The 20022-nt window shown below is 36.8% G+C and overlaps 1 long non-coding RNA gene across 3 annotated transcripts in view; it reads left to right on the top strand.

The window, feature by feature from the left end:
* The first annotated feature begins 1074 nt into the window (after positions 1-1074).
* Positions 1075-20022, top strand: part of LOC114287733 (uncharacterized) — a 29226-nt gene continuing 10278 nt past the window's right edge. Inside the window, exons 1-4 of one of the 3 annotated variants that reach the window (XR_014350421.1) lie at positions 1075-1293; positions 2056-2168; positions 2607-2705; positions 2784-2840. This is a non-coding gene — a long non-coding RNA (uncharacterized LOC114287733). The remainder of the gene's footprint in view (positions 1294-2055; positions 2169-2606; positions 2706-2783; positions 2841-20022) is intronic. The other 2 variants (XR_014350420.1, XR_014350422.1) reach the window with 2 other exon arrangements.

Below are 20022 nucleotides of genomic sequence, written 5' to 3' on the forward strand. Positions count from 1 at the left end.
GATTTCAGTTAAATCTGTTCATAACTAAGAAAAATTCTTTTAATTTAAAAAAAAATTATTTAGTATGACTTTGTATCCCCTTTTTGTTTTTCTAGCAAATAAATCTATGTACCCATCATTTCTAACCAATCACAACTCATGCTTGTTTTGATTCTCTACAATTTCCTTATTTTCAAATACATTCATATATATATATATATATATATGTTGTATAAATTGTGTGATAACATAAAACAAATAGATTCATACTCGTTAATTGAAATTTCAGAACAAGCAAACCATTCTGAAAATTACAATACACAACAAAATAAAATAACATAGAAAAGCAAACCGAAACCTACACTAGACAATGTCCTTAATTTTTTTTAAATAAATTTAAAAAATTCTAGATATGCATAAAATTTGACAAGAATAATGTGACAATGTTAATTAATGTGTATTTGATTTTATTGTTGAGCCAAATAAAATAAAATAAGATTGAATGTATAGCTTTGGTTGTGAATCTTAAAAAAAAAAAAAAAAAAAAAAATGGTTGTGAACCTTAAAAAAAAAATTAAAAAAAAAAGAAAAAAAAAATTAAATATATATTTAGCTTTGGTTGTGAATTTAAAAAAAAAAAAAAAAATGGTTGTGAACCTTAAAAAAAATTAAAAAAAAAAAAAAAATTAAATGTATATTTAGCTTTTGTTGTGAATCTTAAAAATTAAAAAAAAAAATGGTTGTGAACCTTAAAAATAAAATAAAAAAAGATTGGAGGTATATTTAGCTTTGGTTGTGGATCTTAAAAAAAAAAAAAAAAAAATTGGTTGTGAACCAGAAAAAATAAATAAATAAAAAAAAGAAAAAAGATTGAATGTATATTTAGTTTTAGTTGCGAATCTTAAAAAAAAAAAAAAAAAAAAAAAAAAAAAAACATATGGAGAAATTAGTGGGTAGCCATCCCCAACCCATCCCCTGTGGATATTTAAAGAATATCACCTACCCTACCCAATGGATAAGAAAAAGAGGGAAAAACTCATGTATTTGGGTTGGGTCTCCATGGATACCCACATGATAGGTTATCCATTGCCATCCCTAATTCTCTCTCTCTCTTCTCCTTCTCTCTCTTTTCTCTCCATCGACATCTCACACAAACACACGAGCACTACCACCGACCACCACCAGCCACTGCCCCTCCGATGATGTTAGTTACATGAGCACCAATCGATTGATTCCGAGCTTGGCGTTTGATTCTAATTCCGAGCTTGTAATTTGATTCTGATTCTGAGCCCCTTCCACAGATTTGATTTCTTTGTGAGTTTCTAACTTATTCAGTTACCTCTCATTCTAGAAGCGTTTGTATTTGATGCAATTGGTGTGTTAGGTTAAATGACGGTGAAACGATTGTCAATGATGGATTGGAATTAATTATGTGATTTTTTTGTGATGTTTCTCTGTGATTTGGTTGGATTAATTTTGAAAGCAAGTGTCTTCATTCAATGTTAACCATTTCTAATCTGAGTTTAGTCTTCATTTTGGTTCTCCGGAGAAATTTAGAGTATGAATTGTGACTTATTGAGTTCCTCATGAAAATCAAACTTGCATTCATCTTTGTAATTTCATATGGTACTCTTTCCTTGCCATTTGACAATCATTTGTTGACATTGTGGAAAACTTCCATTCATTTTGAAAGTAAATGTTGCTTTATTTCTGCTTCAAATGGTAAGCATATTACTTAAAAAAGGCTAAGCAGATTGTGGCTTACTGTTTTCTGCATCGCATAACTAGTTCAGTCTAGGTTCACCCAAGGTTGGAGCACAAAATGTTGGTACATATCATTGAGTTAGCTTGAAAACATTGTCTTTTGTTTAGTGATATGGATAGTTTGCAGGGGATAAAACAATATCTGGATATAAGAGAAGCTGGGATTTCAGTTCTCAATTGGAATCTGTGAATATAATGTTTTGGGGATTTGGGTATTCTTTTATGCTCAAAGTCCTTTTTTGGTACAGTTAAGCTACAAAACATTGTTGTTAGACTGATTTCTTGTTAAAAAATTACATTGATAATCTGCAGGGGAGAAGAGATGTCTGAATTCTGAACTTTGGCATGCATGTGCAGGTCCTCTTGTTTCCCTACCTGCTGTTGGAAGCCGCGTGGTGTATTTCTCTCAGGGCCATAGTGAGCAGGTCAGTCTACTTTGATTGGTTTTGACATATTCCTTGCTTTTAGATTTTTGAAATCGGTCCATGGTAGGCAATGTGTTTATTCATGCTTGCTTAGCAAATAAAATTTGTTTGTTTGTCTATTTTTATAAACATCCTTCTGTTATTTGGTATAATATGTTCCAGCATATGTTAAGCATTGGGCTATTATGCTACGACTGTTACGCTTGGCAACCGCGCGTCAACGCCACCGTAACTGTTATGGCATCCACCACTATTATTTAAAACGTCACTTGTTCTAGTCATCTCTTGAATTGTTATCACATGTGCTTGTTTGCAGTTTAAATTGTTGTGTTCATATTAAAATTTGAATGATTATGGTTTTGTATTGTTTATGATCTGGTTGATGAAATTAAACAATTACTATTGTTGACTTCTGCAAATCTTCATATACCTACGTAGGTTACTGCATCAACCAACAAAGAAGTGGATGCCCATATACCTAACCACCCAAGCTTATCTCCACAACTCATTTGTCAGCTTCACAATGTGACCATGCATGTAAGGAATCTTTAGTTCTATTTTCTGGTTTTGGTTATTTTACAAGGTGGTTTCTAGAAACTCAAAATTTTTTTCTAGGCGGATGTGGAGACAGATGAGGTATATGCTCAGATGACCTTGTAACCACTGAGCTCGGTATGCTAATTTATTATTTAAGTTTATTTACCAGTTTTATAATCTACTTTTTTCTTTCTTTTCCCTAGATATACGATGATCCATATTGTAGGTAATCTTCTGATCAAACTCTTCTACCTTCTACACACAAATGGAGTGAAAACTCCTGGATATGTACTTTATTGAGTGAATAATGGTGAATGATGTGAATGCCCATTTTCTTATTAACAGTTAACCTTGAAATTGTCAACTAGCAAGATGAGTGGAGAGGTGCTTTATTTCTCATTTAACATAAAATTGAATTTATAACCAATTGTTGTCCACATTATTTATTATTTTAGCATAAGGCAATTTAGGCCATTTGAACAGTGAACAATGACCTAAATGGTTTGTTCTTGGTCTAGAATGGATAGCTGTGAACAATATTATAAAGAAAATATTGTGCAAATTAACAATATATATATATATCAAGAAAAGAATGTTACAATTAAAAACTCCCATCACTACCCTTCTTATTTAATTTTTTTTTTAAGCTTTTTTAATGATCAACAAAATTATAGAAGAGTTGTAGTGATCTTATTGTTACAGATTATGCTTCTACACATTTACCTTACTTCACAAAAAAAGAAAAAAAAAGAAGATGTTGAATTTTTTTATTTAGTTTTGAGTTAACTATGTGATCAAAACATGAAACATGATGTTAAGCAATAGTTTTGAAGCATAATGCTACAAACATAAATTCACTGTGGAAATAGAAAAATGCAAGTATGATGCACACAAACCAGAGGGCTGTATGCAACAATCCCAATTCCTAGTTCTCTGCTTATATCAAAATAACAATGGCACAGATTAGAAAACACTGGATTCTTGTTTATTGCTTGCAAAACTGACTAGTTAACATAACAATAGTACCTCTACACCTCACCTGCAAGTAGGAATGATTTCTTCCTCTGCATCTCTTGTCCACCCACAAGGACCACTCCAACTGCATTGCTGTTAGATGTATCTAGCTTCACACCCGACTTGTAAAACTTGAGGTCGTCATAACCCGACCTGTGAAATCTGCATCATATTACGTTGAATTTTAGGGAAGTTTGGTCTCAGTCTCTCTCTCTCTCTTTGCATTTCACGTAGTCTTTTCTTCTGCAACTACTTTCTCTGTTGTTTATTGATTTGGATTTGTTTTTCAAAAGTTGCCCTTTATTGGTTGATTGGAATGGGGATTTTTTAGCTTATTGTTTTTGTGTTTCTCTAAATTTTCTATTTGAGGTAATTTAACTTCACTAAATTTCAATGGAAAATGAACTTGGTGGCCGTTTGAACTCAATCTTGGAAATGGAAATGTTCTTTTTTTTTTTTTGGCTGTTTTGCGATTCTGAATTGTGTAGTCTCTCTTTCCTTTATTTGATTTTATACTTGACATGAACTTGACGGTTTAGTCTTTTGATATATATATATACACTAGTGTATGCCCGTGCCTAAAGGCACGGGGTAAATAATATTGGAATTGAAATATATTTGTAATTTATATACGCATCATGTTAAAACATATAGAGTCTGTAACATTTTTTCTTCTTAAAGAACTTTTAATAATTTTGCGTGTATCATACCCCCTACAGAATTCAATTAAAAACAATAACCCCCCGTAATCTTAATGCAAATTAAGGAATAAACATATAAAATTTATAATATTCATTAAAATTAAAATGGTAAACTAATGTTCTGCAATTATAATAAAATAAAATTAGCCAAACAATGCACACCAGTTAGTATTTTGTAATTCTAAAAAATTAAAATTGGATACCAAACAATGCATGCCAGGGCTCTGCAATTCTAAAATAATTTAATTAGAACAAAACAACAAGCAATGCACACCAACCAATCATTTGTAATTTAAAACCAAACAACAAACAACAAACAATGCACACCAATGCTTTCCAAATGTGAACGTAAGTTCAAATAGTCTTATGGGGCGTATTCATTTTGAAGCCCAACCTCCACTAAAGCCTTGTAAACGGTTTCATACATCATTTGCATTAACAATAAATGAGAGATAATTTCAAAATCAAAAATTGATCCTTCTGAAGTATGTACACTGATGGGCAGGTTAATAGAATTTTTTGATTTCCCATTGGAAATAAATGAATCCAATGAAAAAAAAAAAAGCAACAAAGTTATCCATCTCTAAAGCTGCCTTTAAAATGCAGAAGTACAATGCTATGCGTTGAAGTCATAATTGGTTCCTACCTGCCAAAATAAAATCCTTTGTGTAGCAGCACCTGTTGGATTGCCTTTTGGCCACATCAGAATAACAATACAAGCTGCAAACCTCTCACGTGCTCTGATTTTCTCAGCAATTTTAAGTGCAATTTCCATGGGAATCAAATTGTTCGCACCTGCAGCAAGAAAATATGCTCACAATTGGTATTCAGTAAAGGAATTTCAAGCATAGAAGCTCAGGAAAGCATCTATTTATTGTCATATCAAAGGCCACTTCACTCTCAACTAAAACACGATGTAGCAAATCAAAAGAACTACCTGATCCTATTAAACCCTCCACCGTAAGTAAAGACACAGAAACAATCCTCAACCAATCTCCTTGTTTACGACAACCAAGCAAGTTTCACTACTATCACATTGAAAGCTTATGCTGTTAGAGAAAGGAGTAACTTCATCAAGATGCATAGGTAACTTTATTATTTGTATCCTTAACACTCCCACTCACATGTGACCATGCTCTCATTCATTAATGGATAGAACACCAGTTATCCCAAAAGCTTAAATTATCAATAAATGAGCCCAATAATGTATGTTATGTTAACACTCAATAAATAGTGTTGAACTAATCAGCCCTTTTTTCTTTCATTCTTAGCTAAAGCAATAGAGCCCTAATGCAAGGGCAATTGAACCCACAATTATTAAAAAAACATGAAGTTATCACCCCAACTAATTATTGAATAGGTCCTTAGAGAATCAATATTCTATAAGTCATTATTGAACCTCATCTCTGAAATTCATTAGACATTCCACCATAATCTCCTCCATATCCACCTTGATAAATGAGAGCTTGCTCGGCAAAAAGTGGCTCATAGTTTAGCATCCAAAATAATAGCTATAATCTAGTACTTGTAGGGAAGCAATCGATAAAGCTATGTTGCCATCTTAGCCTTCAGTATATCATAATGTGTTCTAAACAAAAACATGTCTTGAAACTATAAAAAGCTGGCGTTTTTAAATTAAGCAGTGAATCTAATCAATTCAAATTGAATAGTCCATGTAAATAAAACCTAGTAGCCTAATCGACTATACAGTGCCCATAATCACTTCAAGTAATTGTCTATATGCTTAAACACTTCATTCATGACTCCATTGTTTTACTAAATCCTTGGTGAATCTAGCTCAAGAAAACAAATAATTTAAAACACCTCTAATAGGTCAGATTTGTAGATTGCTACCAATTTGTTTTCTTTAGTTTTTTCTTAATTTGGATTAAAATTTAGCAGAGTGATGCTACATTACTGAGAGATTTAACTCGCATGTGAGTTGCAAAATTCCTCTCTAATCCCCCTGTTTTTTCTTTTTTTTTTTCTTTTCTTTTGCTAGGCTAAGAAAATGCAAATTCAGGGAGGCCAAAGCTAACAGTAAATATCATATCTCTAGCAATGTTAAACATAGGGATGAGATCAAAATCCAATTTGAACCATAAACTTCCTCAACCAATGATTTAGTAGAAACACCAAATTTAACATTTAAACTGAACATGTTTCACTGTTTAGTGAATCCTACCAAACACAACTTTCCTTTCCTAGAATGCAGCAACAAAATTCACAAATTCTGAACCACAAAACAACACCCAAAATATTTAAAAGCAAAAAATTATCAAAACTTTCTTTTGGGTATTGTAGTAACCAATTGTTAAAACAAAACCCTCTGCTGGGTTGCTGAGATTTCAATGTAACATTAAACTGTACTGTTTCTGTGATTGTTCATATGCATTTATATATGCATGAATCCAATGAAACACAACTTTCCTAATATGCAGCAACAAAATTCACAAATTCTGAACTATAACACCACCAAAAAAAAAAAAAAAAAAAAATTGAAACTTTCTTCTGGGTATTGCAGTAACCAATTGTTAAAACAAAACCCTCTACTGGGTTGCTGACATTTCAATGTAACATTCAACTGTTTGTGTGTGTGTCTGTGAGTGAGTGAATCAATTGGGGATATTATTGAATTGGGTTACCATTAGGATCTGGTTCAGGTGAGCTGATCAAAGGGGCATGAAGAGAAGGAGGGTAACATCGATCAGAAGAAGCAGTAGCAGATCGAATTTTGTCGACACTGACTTCAGTTCCAGCCAAGGAAGCTGTTGGAATTATAGAACCAGCCCTTTCCACATACTGATACGAACTCCATCTCTCGAAGCTCTGTTTCTCTTCCACTACATCACTTTTCTCTGTCAATCAGAACCCAAATTTACAAATCAAAACATTGGGGAAAACCAAAATTGAAAGCCTATGAAACTGGAATTTTACCTGAGAGCAATGCCTTCTTCATTGTAGTTTCTTGATCCATATTTCTTCGGAGAGAAAGAGAGATTGAAATTCAATTATGCAATGAAATCGTCATAAAAGAGTGTGTATATACTTAGTGGAGTCTGTAAGCCACTTCTGCGAACCAAATTTCATGCCAAAAGTGACTTTAATTACCCAGTTTTGAGATAATCATTAACCATGCTCAAGTCCACCGGGTATTCTTAAATTGCATCAATTTTTTCACACCAGGATATCTAATATTGCATAACATAAACAAAAATTCCAGATAAAACTTTTTTAAGTTTTGGTTGACCTAAAAATAAACTATAGAATTATAACGGTGCAAACCAACCAGTTTAATCTGGGTTGGGTAGTCTTCGATCTATAGAAGATTCTATCAAAATGTATCTCTAAGACAAATTAGACATTTTCAAAAACCCTTCTCCCTTATTTTATATATATATATATATATATCAGTTTCTTGGTCATTCCCATAATAAGTATGAAAAACCAAATATCCAAGGTAGGTATCATTCACAATTTAAAAGAAGATATCATAACAGATCAAGTACTGTGAGTGAATCTGCATTTTTTCCCTAAATAGTGAGTGAATATATCATAATTTAATATCTTATTTGATTCTGTCATAACATTGACATTACCAGCACTTAGAGCATTCAAGCACTGTTAATCAAACTCTCTATAGAAAAGGTAAGTGAATCTACATTTTCCCACCAAATAATGTATCATTCACAATTTGAAAGAAGATATCATAATAGGCCAAGTATTGTGAGTGAATCTACATTTCCCCCCCCCCAAATAGTGATTGAATCTATTGTAATTTAATATCTTATATAATTCTATCATAACATAGACATTACCAACAATTAGAGCATTCACGCACTGTTGATCAAATTCTCTATAGAAAAGTGTGGGGACATATTTTTGGGTAGTCCACGTAGCCGAGGTTGTTAGCCGAGGTGCCACATGGGCGGACCATGATGCCGAGATATGGTGCGATAATACCAGAATCTAAGATATTTGGATAGAGGACTAGAGTCCTAGATTGGGAGAGGACTTCAGTTTGGATAAAGATAAGACTCTTAGAGAGTTTATCCCAATCCTACCGGGAGTCCAAGATTAGCAGTAATCCAGAGTCCATTGAAGCAAGGCTTCTATTGGGACTAGGTTTGTGTTGGCTATAAAAAGGAGGTACCCTCATGCGTCTAAGGTATGCTTTTTATGCTCTGTCTAGTGAGTTAAACACTATTGGTTATCTTTGAGAGATATTTTACTGATTTGATCGTCGGAGTGTCCCCTGGTGGACGAACCACCGCAGGATTCTTATATTTTTGTGACAGGTTGTTCGGGCTTAATCTATTCTGCCAGTGCTCTCCAACTGAGTTCCCCATTTTGGTTGTGTGGTCGGAAATCAACACCCACAATTTGGTGCCGTCTGTGGGAACTTAAGGAGAATCGATGGCCAACAACGAGCAGGGAGAAAAGATTGGGGACGACATCCCTAGTGGGAGTGGTAAACTTGCCAATCTAAACATGGAAGAAGAAAACCGTAATGAAGGAGCATGGGATCAGAATCCCGGGGGAGAATAACATCGGCCAAAAGGGAGACTCACCGAAGAAAGCAGGTCGAGATAAGTACTACTGTAAAAGCAACCTTTAGGTATGGAGGGACAGATGTCGGAGAAAAGACGAGAAAACTGAAAGACATGGAAAATAAGTTGTCAGATCTACAAACAGTGGTCAACCTTATGATACAGAACAACGTGATGCAGTCGACATCCCTATTACAAGACATGCCGGCACCAGCAACCAATACTGGTGCCCAGAAAACAAGATCTCAGCCTAGATGAGTAGCTCCGAGAAGACAAGAGCTTAGCCTAAGTGAGCAGTTCCTGGATCCCAAATCCTAGAAGACAAGATCTCGGCCTAGATGAGTAGGGCCGAGGAGACAAGAGCTCAACCTAAGTGAGCAGATCTCGAATTTCAGATCTCGGATCCCAGATCCTAAAAGATAAGATCTCAGCCTAGAAGATTAAGTCCAAGAAGACAATAGCTCAGCCTAAGTGAGCAGATCCCGGATTCCAGATCTCAAATCCCGGATTCCAGTACTTGACGATGTTTCTAAGCGAAACATGACGAATAACTTAGAATTATTATACGACAGAGTTGAATTATACTTGCATATAGTAGAGTTGAACTAAGTTGGCGATATTTTTAAGCGAAACATGATGAATAACTTAGACTTATTATATGGCAGAGTTGAATTATACTTGCATATAATAGAGTTAAACTAAGTTGACAATGTTTTTAAGTGAAACATGACGAATAACTTAGCCTTATTATATGACAGAGTTGAATTATACTTGCATATAATAGAGTTGAACTAAGTTGGCGATGTTTCTAAGTGAAACATGACGAATAACTTAGACTTATTATATGGCAGAATTGAATTACACTTGCATATAATAGAGTTGAACTAAGTTGGCGATGTTTCTAAATGAAACATGACGAATAACTTAGACTTATTATATGGCAGAGTTGAATTATACTTGCATATAATAGAGTTGAACTAAGTTGGATTAACATGGACCTGTCATATCGGCAGAATTAGACATAGATTGGAACTAAGTGCATATCAGTCAGATTAACAAAGAGACCAAGGTTGGTAACCTCGGCCAGTCTTTGTTTGAATCTAACCTTAGTGATAGGGTCAAAGCCACATGCTTAAATAGAACCCAAGTGGAACTTAAGTTCACATTAGGGGGCAGAGAGCTGGAGAATGATGCTTGGGAGTTAGAATTTACAAGCTAAGATTGGTTTAACACTTGTTGAAATTTTAAATTTACAAGTTGAAGTTAAGCCGAGGTTATGTCAAAGGAAGATTGGTTTAACACTTGTTGAAATTTTAAGAAAAATTTACAAGTTGAAGTTAAGCCGATGTTATGTTAAAAGAAGTTGGTTTAACACTTGTTGAAATTTTAAAAAAATTTTACAAGTTGAAGTTAACCCAAGGTTATGTTGAAATAATAGAAGACAGAGATCCTGATAAGTAAAGAGTGAAGTGACAAGTTGTAAATAACACTAGTGAAAATATTATGATAAATATTTTCAAGTGTTAGGTCAAAGCCTAGATAAAACTGCTAGTGGGTATAGCTGAAGTATTTCTCACCGAGAAGATTACATAGTTAAGGTGTACGTTGAAGACATGCAAAATATTCTAAGTATGAAAACATGCAAAGCATAGAAAAAAAGCGGTAAGCATACATGATGAAAGCAATATTCAACACTTAGAAGAAAATAAAAGGCTTGCATTGAAAAGGGACAGCTTGTTCAAGTACATAAACATGCACATCGGTCTGAAAAAACAGATACTGTTCAAAACAGAGAAGAAAATTACAAAGAAAAAGGTACAATGGAAAGAAAAATTCCTAAGTACTAGGATCTTGTGCATTGATCTCAGACTATTCAACCTCGGCTGTTGGCATTGTTTCAGTCTCGGCAGACAGCTGGACAGACTTCTCGGCCGTGATTTCGGCATCGATTTCTAGAAGAGTTTGGGCTAGGCTTTTTGCAGCGGCAGTGATCTCGGTTTTAGAAGTGTCGGCCTTCTTTGGTGAGGTGCTCTTGGAGACCTCATCCTCGTCCTCCTCAATCAAGTCCAGGACTTGATCATTTAGAGTAGAGGACTTGGCCCCAGCAACAGAGTAGGGGACTTGGCTCTAGCAGCAGCTTCAGATTCTTTCTCGGCAACCTCAGCCTCTGCCTCTTCCTTGTCTCTGGCCTCCTCGTTGTCGGCCTCTTTTACTTCCTTAGTCTCATCCTCAGATTGATTGGGAGAGGAATGGAAAGGGACATTGAGCTGACCTATATCATGGAGGGGAGAGTCCTCGGGGACAAACATCTTTTTGAGGGCTGCCATCTAGTCAAGATAGTAGCCTTTGTTGCAGGCCATGTTGACTTGTTTTTCAGCCTTAGCAATGGCCTCGACTTTGGCAGCAGTAATTTGGTCCACTTGCTTTATGTGCTTTTCTTTTGAGATATTGAGTTGCTGAAGGCATGAGCATGTTAGATTGACTATAAGGAGATGAAGTGAAGTGCACAGTTATGACATCAGGGATGTCAACAAGAAGGTCTTTTACGACAAGAGTTCGGCGAAACATGTTGTCGTTGGTTATGACGATGGTTACTCACAAATAAGGCCATTGAAAAATTATCAAGGTCTAAGGTTGGAAGCTTAGGACCTCGGTGTTTCTTGTTCCTGGTTCTAGCTGCAAGATTGTCGCTATGTCGGTGTTGGCATTGCCATTGAAATGGTGGGTTGATACGTGGAGTAGTTGATGAATTTCTTGGCTGCTAGTCTGGTTCAGCTAATAGAGTTTGAACCTAGGGCACAAATGGATTATTCATGGCAATGAATGCTTCAAGAACAACGATGATGGATTGCAGAGGAAAAAAAAGAGAGTCTCGGGACACAGATAGAGGCAAAATAAAAAAGATGGCAAAAAGTTATGATTTTGAGTCCTTAGGCGACAAGCTCGTGCTGATGTTAGACGATTGGGGGCAAAATTGATGCGACATGATGGAGACGTGATTAGTACTCACCAATCTGATGATGATCTTGATTGAGAAGTGCGATCTCAGTTGAGATGATCTCGGTAGAGGTGATGATCTCGGTTGAGATGACGATCTCGGTTGACATGATGATTTTAGTTAAGATGTTGATCTCGGTTGAGATGTTGAATTTGGATGAGAGCAGAACTTGTTTATTCTTGGTTTCTTATGAGATGATACTAGGATCTTGATGTTCTTGAACTAGCAAGTCATGATCTCTGCTAGTAGTGTGATCTCTATTGAGATGTTGGACCTGGATAAGATAGCAAATGATGGTTCTTGGTTCTTGATTCTTGATTCTTGATTCTTGACGAGTGGACATATGAGTCCTTATTTCTTGGCGTCGACAAGTCACGATCTCGGTTGGAGGAGTACATGTATAGGTTCCATCACCTCAGTTTGCCGAGGTAATAGAACCTAGGGGGCAGTTGTGGGGACATATTTTTGGGTAGTCCACGTAGCCGGGGTTATTAGTCGAGGTGCCACGTAACAGACCATGATGCCGAGATATGGTGCGATAATACCGGAATCTGAGATATTTGGATAGAGGACTAGAGTCCTAGATGACATCAAACTATCTATTTGGATAGAGGACTAGAGTCCTAGATTGGGAGAGAACTTCAGTTTGGATAAAGATAAGACTCTTAGAGAGTTTATCCCAATCCTACTAGGAGTCCAAGATTAGCAGTAATCCAGAGTCCATTGAAGCAAGGCTTCTATTGGGACTAGGTTTGTATTGGCTATAAAAAGGAGATACCTTCATGGGTCTAATGTATGCTTTTTATGCTCTGTCTAGTGAGTTAAGTACTATTGGTTATCTTTGAGAGATATTTTACTGACTTGATCGTCGGAGTGCTCCCGGGTGGACGAACCATCGCGGGATTCTTATATTTCTGTGGCAGGTTGTTCGGGCTTAATCTATTATGCCAGTGCCCTCCAATTGAGTTCCCCCTTTTGGTTGTGTGGTCGGAAATCAACACCCACAGAAAGGTTGTTTAATCATTTATTTGGCTTGTTATGATAGATTCACTCACTATTTGACCAACAAAAAAGTTGAATTATATAAGTAACTGGTTTAACCAAAAGAAAATAAACTATTTTAATTGAGGCATTTTACAGAACATGGTGTATGCACAAAGATGCAAAATAAAAGAGCTTGACTGTACCAAAATAGGCAAAATACCCATAATGAAATTCTCAAGTTTAGAGAGAAATGAGGAGATGAAGAGGGGCCAAACTAATTTGTAGAAAAAGTCCTCAAGAAGCATTCAACAAAATTTCAAGTGGTATTTTGAACACAACAATGTGAGATTTTATTAGCAACAATGCACAGGAAAAAAAGAAAAAGAAAAACACAAAAAAAAGGAAAATAAAAAAGAAATAGAACACAAAAAAAGAAACAGAACACATACCCAAAAAAAGAAAGAAAAACCTAAACACATACATAATGAAAGACATAGTTTAATAAACAAAAGCAACTTAAATCTAGTCAAGGTCTTCAACAGATGAATTTCACAATACCTCTTTAGATCTTCAGGGCTTTCCTAGAAATCATGAAGTTTTACTTGATTTCAAGCTAATTCAATCCCTTCATGCTTATCAAATTATCTAATACTACACAAATAAATAAACAAACAAAAATAAGGAAAAAGAATTCATCACATGAAATAGCAAGTTATGAAAAAGTATTAATTTTGCAATCTTAATTATATGTCAAAGTTTCCATAAATTCAGGATTTTTTGCAATCCTCAAAACAATGCTCACTTCCCATCATTTACCTTAGTGTTAAATGATTTTCATAATGAGAGGAGAAGTGGAAAAATGGAAGAATAAGAGGTATGCTCGTCCCTAAAGGCACGATGTAAATAATTATTGAGACCAAAATGTAGTTGAATACAAATGTAATTTATCAAAAAACATACCAAAAACTAAGACACTGAAAAATAACAACCCCTAGGCACAGGTATATATATTGTTTTTAAAACACTTCCAACAATTTCCCTGGTATCACACATGCTACAGAACTCAATTAAAAATAGTAGCCCTTAGCCACAGTTATATATATTTGTTGTTTAATAAAAAATATTCCATTTTCATTATTTATTCGTTACCAAATAATACCAGCCAAAGCTATTGTACATATATCAATACTTTATAATAATAAAAAAAAAATACCAAACACTAAATGAAAAACACTAGCCAGTACTATGCAATCTAGAAAATAGAATTCAAAATTAAATAACAAACAATGCACATCAGCAAGTGCTCTGCAATACCAAAAAAATAAATTTAAAATAAATAATAAACAATTAATACCAACCAGTGCTCTGCAATCTCAAAAAATAAAAAGAAAAATTAAAGTGAAACCTTATAGAAGAAGAGATTCGAGACTTTCCGAACTTGAATATGAGACTGAAATTGTCTAAACACCTGTCACTTGGAGAAAACAGAAAATTTTATTAGAAGGACCACCTACTTTAATGTGTGGCACACCATTGATGTGTTGCATAGAACTAATGTTGTACATACCATGATAGAGAGGCTTGAATAGTCAAAATTAGAACGTCATAGTGTTGGTGACCGGTTCATACCCAAATCTTGCACATACCATGATGGAGAGGCTTGAATAGCAATTTCATTCACCTATTAAACTCAAAGCATTACGAGCTACTTGAAATATTTTTGTTCAACAAATGGAATTAAAGTGCAATACTCACGACTTACATATGTCAAAATAGACAACAAAAGATAATAGGCTTAGAATGTGTGTGAGTGATTTTCTGATCACACTGCCTGTTTAGTAATCAGCTAGAGAGCATCGACAGAATAGATGGCTTCAGCTAACCTGTAACAGAAAGAGAAGGCTCCGGCGGTGGTTCTTCCACCCGGGGGCACTCCGATGATCAAGTCAGTATATCTCTCAAAGATAATCAAGTGCTAAACTCACTGCTCAAAGCATAAATTGCGTACCTTAGACCCACGGAGGTGCCTCTCTTTTATAGTTAACTCAATCCTAGTCTCACTAGAAGCCTGACTTCTATGGACTCCAATTCAGTACTTACTTTGGACTCCTCAAGAGATAAAAATAAACTCCCTAAGAGCTTTATCCTCATCTTGACTAAGTCTCCTCTTCATTCTAGGACTCTTGTCCCTTATCCGTTTATCTCGGATTCCGATATCTTCGGAGATAACCTCGGCATAATGACCAGGACACGTGGCACCTCGGTTGACACATCGGCGTCACCTTGCCACGTGTTGGTACTTAGAAAATATATCCCCACAACTGCCCCCTACATTCTATTACCTCGGCATTTTGAGGTGATGGAACCTATATCGGTACTTCCTCCTGTACATCGACTCAAGAACTCCTCAGCCGAGATCATTCATTTCAGGCCGGCATGTTTTCTTCAGAGAACAAGAATTCCAGTGAACTCTTTCACGTGTGTGAGCTGTCACGTATCATTTACTCAACCGTTTCATTCACGCGTCTCCACTTCATTGGACCGTGCCCACGACGCGCTTGCAAGCCGTCTTGCGTCTGTGGGCGCCGTCTGATGTATGCATTGTTCCAGGCGCATTTAATGCTCCGTTTTGCCGCCATTTCAAATTTTTGACAAAACCTTTCCCCCTTTCTTCATTTTTTCACTTTTGCACTCGATTTCTCTTCGCTTTTTCTCTCTCTAGCTCTTGAATACGCCATTGTTCCAGTCCCAAGTTCTGCAATTGTCTTCATTCGCCTTTCTGGTGAAGCTTTCGCTACTCTGTTACTCCTATAACCATCGTCTGATTTCAGCGAACCTTATTCCGGCCTTACTTCTTCTGGTAAGCTACTGTTCCTTTCGTTTTCAATTCTGTTGATATTCTTCATTACTTGTTACTATTATTGTTTCAAATCTTGCGAATCACATATCTGAACATATTTATTCAAATGGTTTTGATCTTGCCCATATCTTGAATACATACTATTCACTACTTTCTTACACTCTTGTTACTGTCCTTGACCCTTTATTTCTCGTATTCTTTATTCTCTTGATAGCCCATCCTTGTTCTTGATTCTAAAGCACGTCTTTGCCTTTCTTTCTTCCAGATCCATGCCTTCAACCCTTACTTTCATAGATCTAGGTTTGGGATTTGTTGTGCAGAACCCAGAATTTAGGAAAAAACTGAAACTAGTACTTTACCTAGATTCTTGCCGAGGTCTTATTAACCCTCTCAAAACACTTTTTCTCTGAAATCCAACCCCTCTAATTCAGGCCGATATCATGGGTATGTGGAGACATAGGGTAGATACCCCGACCAAACTTGAGTACTTTAGGCAAGAGTTCTCTATCCCTGCCGATGTCCATCTGAGGCTGGCTGGAGATAACGACTCCATCATGCCGACAGATGATTCGATGCCCATTCCCATTGTAGCTTTCACTGAGTGCGGACTCCGGCTCCCACTCAACATCCTTTTTCGTGAGATTCTTTACTATTATAAGTTGAACCCCATGCAACTGGCAATCAATTCCTATCGAGTGATCAATGGCATCATAGCCTTAGCTAAACAAGAAAATGCTAGGATCACCCTAACCGATATCCAGTACTGCTATACTATGTGTGCCTTTAATTTGAAAGAAAAAGGCTACATTTATTACCTTAAGCCGAGGTCTACAGAATTCAAAATCATAGCCGACCTCCCAGACTCCAACAAGGGGGCTGGAGATGACTATTTCATTACCTCGGGAAATTGGGAGTTTGCTCCAAACGAGGACATCCATCTCTACCCTCTTCCTCGATCAATTTTAGAGGGCAAGGGTAAGAGCCCAGTATTCAGCTTTACCTGTTTTCTTTCAAAGCCTTAAATACTTTGTCTGTTTCCGACGTCTGTTCTTCTTGCAGCTGTTCGTAAGCCACCGAAAAATTTTCGCCAATCCTTTGTTCCCAGCAAGGATTTGAAGAAACTTCTGGACTTGCCAGTCCATAAAAGGAAGGCACCTGTACTTCTCAATTTTATTCCAACATATAAGTCAACTTTGCCCGACGTTCCCAAAAGGAAGAAAAAAAGCCTTTCTCTACCCTCTGCTGGAACTCCATTGACTGCATCCACATCACGAACAGATCAAGGATCAACATCCGATCCAGCTGATCAGCCATCAACTTCGGCTGCATACCTGGTCCCAATATCAGAACGAAAATGTCGGCGACGACTTGTCCTTACTGCCGAGATGGGTCGCCCAAAACCAGTTACAAAAGATCATCTGGCCAACATTCCATCATCTGTTGACGATCAACCAGCACAAACCCAACCTCCTCCGAAGCCGAAAAGAATAAAGAAGGCACAACCAAAGGCTAAGATAGCTCAGGTTGAATCTGAAGACACCTTGCCTATCTCAAAGTTGGCCAAGAGTGATAAATCTCAGCCTTCTGCTGGGAAGAGGCACTCTGAGTCTCAACCATCAGAATCCCAAAAACCAAAAAAGCCGAGGTCTTCTTCTGCAACAACCTCGGGATCAAAAAAACCTGATGCCCTCTGGGCCCCCTCAATTACTCTGGAAGACAAGCCTATTATGGCAAATGACAGTGCCGAAGATATTAATGTCGGCGTTGCGCTCAGTATTGCTTTGCTGTTACCAGGCGATTTGGAGCGAAACGCCCAGTACAGTGAGTATGAAAATTACGCTCTAATGCTTCAGCACTCCGTTCAGGTAGATGTCTTCTATTTGGTAATTTTCTTCTTTTTTTCTCTTTATTTCGTACTTTGAATATTCTCTAATACCTCTGTTTTCTTTTAGGCCATCCAGCATGCCCACTCTTTCTTAATGCAGTCTTTTGAGAATCGGGAGAGGCTTGTTGAGATGAAGAGGGAGTTCTCTTCCCACCAAAAGACCAACAAAGGTCTTCAATCAAAGATGAAAAAACTGGAGGACCAAGCTGAGGCTGCAATCAAAGCCCAGACTGAGGTCGAAGAGAAGGCCGATTCTGCCGAGGCCATAAGGAAAGTTGCTGAGTCCTAGAGAAAGGAGGCCCAGGAGAAAATGGCCCAGGTCGAAAAAGAGCTTCAGGAGGCCCTGGCCACCAAGGACGCTGAAATCAAAGAAGCTGATGAAAAGGCGTACACTCAAGGCATGGCCGACGTTACTGAGGCTTATGAACTTCAAGTGAAGCAGGCATGCAACAAGGGTTTCACCCTTAGTTGGATGTCTCTTCTGAAAAATTCAATGTCTCTGATGATTCGCCTCTGAGGAATGCCGATGATATTCCTCTTCCATTCCCTCCACCTCCTCCACCAGCTCAGTCCGATGAAGATTCAGAATCTGAAGATGAGGAAGAGGATGATGCCTTTGTGAGAAAAGCAAGGGAGGCTACTGCGTCCAAGTCCCCTCCTCAAAATGAGCAAGTCCTAGACTTAACTCAAGACGAGGAGGTTGAGGAGGTTCCCAAGGAAGTGATTCCTCCAAAGGTATCATCAGATTCACTTCTTACTGATAAGAGTATTGATGAGACCCTTGCCCAATTTGATGCCGAGATCACGGCGAAGAAGGCGGCTGAGGTATATTCTCAGCAGTCCTCTGACGTCCAAACCCAGCCTGCTGCCGATGTTGCGGAATCTTAGTTTTGATGTCTTGTCTTTTCTTTTCTTGTCTTTTGTACGCTTGTACTTTTTTGTTTCTTTAGACGATGTAACTTTTGCATATGGCTGATGTGCCTTTTTGTGAATGCTAACTCAGTTTTCTTTTTCTAAATGCTTGTATCTTTGTCTTCTTCTAACTGCTCTTGCATGATTCTATACTTATAATATTTTGCATGTCTTATGTACTCTTCCTTCTTTGTGTAATCTTCTCGGGGTGACACACCTCGGTTATGCCATCTGACGATTTACCTTGGCAAGTATTTGTCCTGTAAATTGCTTACAAATTTTAATAAGGATTAACATATACTGTTTTAATTTCAATTTTGTAAACTTTTCTTAAGTCATAACAAGTGCCAAACAATGATTTTGGTTTAGCTTCAACTTGTAAATTGCTACAAATTTCAACAAGCGTTAAGCATTACTTCGGTTTAACTTCAACTTGTAAATTGCTACAAATTTCAACAAGTGAAGATAAACAATATTCTCGGCTTAACTTCAACTTGTAAATTGCTACAAATTTCAACAAGTGAAGATAAACAATATTCTCGGCTTAACTTCAACTTGTAAATTGCTACAAATTTCAACAAGTGAAGATAAACAATAATCTCGGCTTAACTTCAACTTGTAAATTGCTACAAATTTCAACAAATGAAGATAAACAATAATCTCGGCTTAACTTCAACTTGTAAATTGTTACAAATTTCAACAAGTGAAGATAAACAATAATCTCGGCTTAACTTCAACTTGTAAATTGTTACAAATTTCAACAAGCGTTAAACATTTTTGTTTTCTCTCTGCCCCCAATGTGAATCTAAGTTCCACTTGGGTTCTCATTATTCAGAAACAACATTATGCATCTTTTATCAATTCACAAGTCTTGGAGAATTCTGTTAAGATTTTATTGATGACGTCGGCAAAAAATAACAAGGAACATCTAATGATAGAAAAATTTCAAATTACAAGTGTTCTAGGGTCTTGGCAATGCTTTGCCCTCATTATCTTCAAGCCGGTATGCTCCATTGCCCAATACCGAAGTAATTCTGTTGGGTCCTTCCCAGTTTGGGCCAAGCTTGCCCTCTCTGGGATCCTTCTTGTTGCCAATAACTTTTCTTAGGACTAGGTCGCCGACCTGAAAATCCCTTGGATTGACCTTCTTATTGTAAGTTCTAGCAAGCTGCTACTGGTATGCTGCGAGCTGAATTGTAGCTTTCTCCCTTCTTTCTTCTAAGAGATCCAGATCTCGGGCTAGAAGTATATCATTAGTCCCATTCTCTACTCCCTGGGTTCTGATCCCTGGGATGCCGATCTCCAGTAGGATGAGTGCTTCTGTGCCGTAAGCCATGGCAAATGGGGTTTCCCCTGTTGATCTTTTCAGCGTAGTCCGATATGTCTAGAGTGCATTGGGCAACTCGTCTACCC

This window comes from Camellia sinensis, chromosome 14, assembly GCF_055761805.1.
Source record: "Camellia sinensis isolate YWXY chromosome 14, ASM5576180v1, whole genome shotgun sequence".
Taxonomy (NCBI): Eukaryota; Viridiplantae; Streptophyta; class Magnoliopsida; order Ericales; family Theaceae; genus Camellia; species Camellia sinensis.